Here is a 3075-nt window from a genome sequence, read left to right on the forward strand (position 1 = left end):
TCATTGACTCAGATCATGATTTTGTGCAATTTTCTACTGAAGTTCAGAGTGCATAATTTTATAGGTATTATGTTTTGTAACTTTTCTATACAAATTCTTATTAACAGGAAATTATGTACTTCCTTCACTTGTAGTCTTACTGAAAAGGCGGGAGGGGGGGCCCAAACATTTCTTTCAGGCCGTTTCTATATGGAAATTAACTTTGCCCCTTGGAATTAAACTACTGCATTCAAAGTATAATATTCATGTATCACGTAAATATGCACCAATCATATTCACTGATTGAGCGACTTTGTTTCAAAATCCAACTAGATATTATTTTGGCTAATTGGACATTTTAAAAATTTATTAAGTTTTAATAATTATTAGTATTTGTCATAATCAAACTGTATTGTATCCAAATAAGAATGTCAGCTTTATAATGAACTGCAATACTATGGACATGAAAAAATGATGGCTGATACTTAAATTTCCCTGGCAACAAATAGGGTTTGTCTACATTCCAATAAATCGAACAATATATTATGACATAGAAGTACAGTTTAGCCTTTGTTTTAACATTTTGTTTAAGATTAGCTTTCTTTAAAAAGTTTTGTACCACACTGCATCTTGAAATTTGTAGCCCTAATAAATAAAAATGTCTTAAAGAGAAACTACAGAGGGCAGAGAATTGTTTAAAATTGACAACTGGGCAACATGTCTAGCATTGCATTTTTCTAAATAGAGCCTAGATTCCTTACTCTTGCCCAGGATTAACTCTCTTAGATGTTCAAACGTTAGGCCCAAACATTCAGAAGATATTTTATATCATTTAAAGTTGTATTTTGTTTAAAAAACAAACGTGGGGCATGCTCGCTTCGGCAGCACATATACTAAAATTGGAACGATACAGAGAAGATTAGCATGGCCCCTGCGCAAGGATGACACGCAAATTTGTGAAGCGTTCCATATTTAAAAAAACAAAACAAACATGGGGCGCTCTTTATGCTCTTCATTAACAATCCTACTGGGTCTCTCTCAAGCCCTTCTGCTGCTAACCTCAGGTTACTCAGAAAGGTGGGGAGGCTATTAAGCTCTGTAGATTATGGATCAGCCATGTAACATCAGCTCAGTGTTAGCAAGTCATTTTTTTCTTTTTTCTCAAGTTGGTTTGTTTGTAGGCTAAAATCTTTAAAATATCCTGTAAAAAATACTGCTTGCTATCAGTGATCGCCTCAAAGTATGAACTATAAAAAGTCCCAAGTTGACAGATTTTTCTTAAAATTTCAGAAATCAAGTAATTTGAGGCAGCTGATAGTGAAGTACAACTGATAGTGAAGTACAATGAGAATGTATTAAGTGTACAGACAAATCACTTAAGCCAAAAATATAGCTTGGGTATAAAATGGCTGTGGTTTACGATATTTTTTTTACTAAACACCTACCTATGCAAGTTGTTACCTCAACTGTTACGTAATTATACCTCATTAAAGATTTATGTGGACAAGATTCAGAGTTCAGCCTTTTTTAAAAAAAATCAATTTTCTTTGCATAGAGTATATGCTTATTTCAATGCAAAAAACATGGTAAATCACCTAGTTCTTTAACCTTTTAAAATACTTAAGATTAGTTTTGCATAACTTCTTACTGTGAAGCTTAAACTCAGCATGTATTCTACATTCTGCTAAGATAAGCTAAAAAAAACAACATTTTGGTTGCAAAATAATTTACTAAAGGCACTATTGTTAAACAAAACTAAATTTGTTATCAATAAAAGGTACATTATTGTAAACATGACAAAATGATTTCAAGAGATACATGGCTAGTAGGTAAACAATACAATTTTTTTCTTTGTGACAGCTTTCCTATTTACAAGATCATATCCCTTCCAGCCAGTCCAGGGGCATGTATTGATGCTAATATTCCCAACAGTTACCTTGAGTTCACTAATGTTGAAAAGGTCTTAGAGCAAGCACCCAAACTCTTCACTCAAGGGAGCACTTCAAAAATTCCCAGGCAAAATCAAGGAATTCATACTTCCACCGGACAAGAGGGTTCAAAAATCCCATAGGAACTAGCTGGAGGTCACACACTGTAGCATGTCCAGGCATGAACTGATGCATTCTGCCACCACTAACACAGAAATGGAAAACTGGAAGGTAGCTATTGAACATAGCACCATAATCAACATGGCTCATATGGCTGCAAGCTAGATTGTATATCCCACAGGTAACATTCATATATACCTCTAACGCTTAAAGAGCAGCTGTTTAATGTCATAAATGGAACACAAGTCATAGATTTCTTTCCTATAGAAAGAAAATTTAAGTACAAATTAATAGCATCCCAGAGGCAATATTTTTTGTGCTAAAACATACAAATTAAGGCTTGACCTTTGTACATTAAGTTTTAAAATTGCATTAGTATATTCCCAACAAATCATTTCAAGATAAGAATTCAATCAACTCTATAAAGAAATGGTAGTGGGGTTCAGTTCAAACGATATTATACACCTTATTCTACTTATGCATTTAGCTGCTAAATGGGAGTGTTGGTGTAACCTCTCTTCCTGAAATACCATCCGTGTTATGAATACAAGCCACTCAAAGGGCAGCATGTTACAGAATGACTCACAAAAAAGCACAGTAGTGTCGATTTAACTTTACTAACAAGATGGGCTATTTCCCTGATGATTTTGTTTGCCATTATGGCTTTCAATGCCCATTCTGACTTGACAAAGATGAACATATCTCCCAATTTTTAAAAATACCACTCAACAACCTAAAATGTCACCAGTTTGCTGAAACAAGGCTTCAAGTGGGCTAACTGTTCCTATTAAGTAATGTTCACTTGTTAGCTCCTAACAGGAAAGGTGGGGGAGGGATAAAGGATCAACATGGTCCTATAAACAAAACTATTCCCCAAAGTTCCATTAAGAAAATTGTTCTTTCCCCTTTTGTGTTTATATATTTTATTTTAGCCACTATGTCAGAAGTCCAGTACAGATGCCTACAATCTATACAAAGACTCTACATTTCCGTTAAATTTCAGTATTTTTGTCCAGAATTATAACCGCAGACATTGAAGTGTTAGCTC

The 3075-nt window shown here is 34.2% G+C and overlaps 1 non-coding gene across 1 annotated transcript; it reads left to right on the forward strand.

The window, feature by feature from the left end:
• The first annotated feature begins 848 nt into the window (after nt 1-848).
• Nucleotides 849-955, forward strand: LOC142452032 (U6 spliceosomal RNA). Its single transcript, XR_012785098.1, has one exon. It is a non-coding gene; the product is annotated as a U6 spliceosomal RNA (small nuclear RNA).
• The last annotated feature ends 2120 nt before the right edge of the window (nt 956-3075 follow it).

The sequence above is a fragment of the Tenrec ecaudatus genome, chromosome 6 (genome assembly GCF_050624435.1).
Source record: "Tenrec ecaudatus isolate mTenEca1 chromosome 6, mTenEca1.hap1, whole genome shotgun sequence".
NCBI lineage: Eukaryota > Metazoa > Chordata > Mammalia > Afrosoricida > Tenrecidae > Tenrec > Tenrec ecaudatus.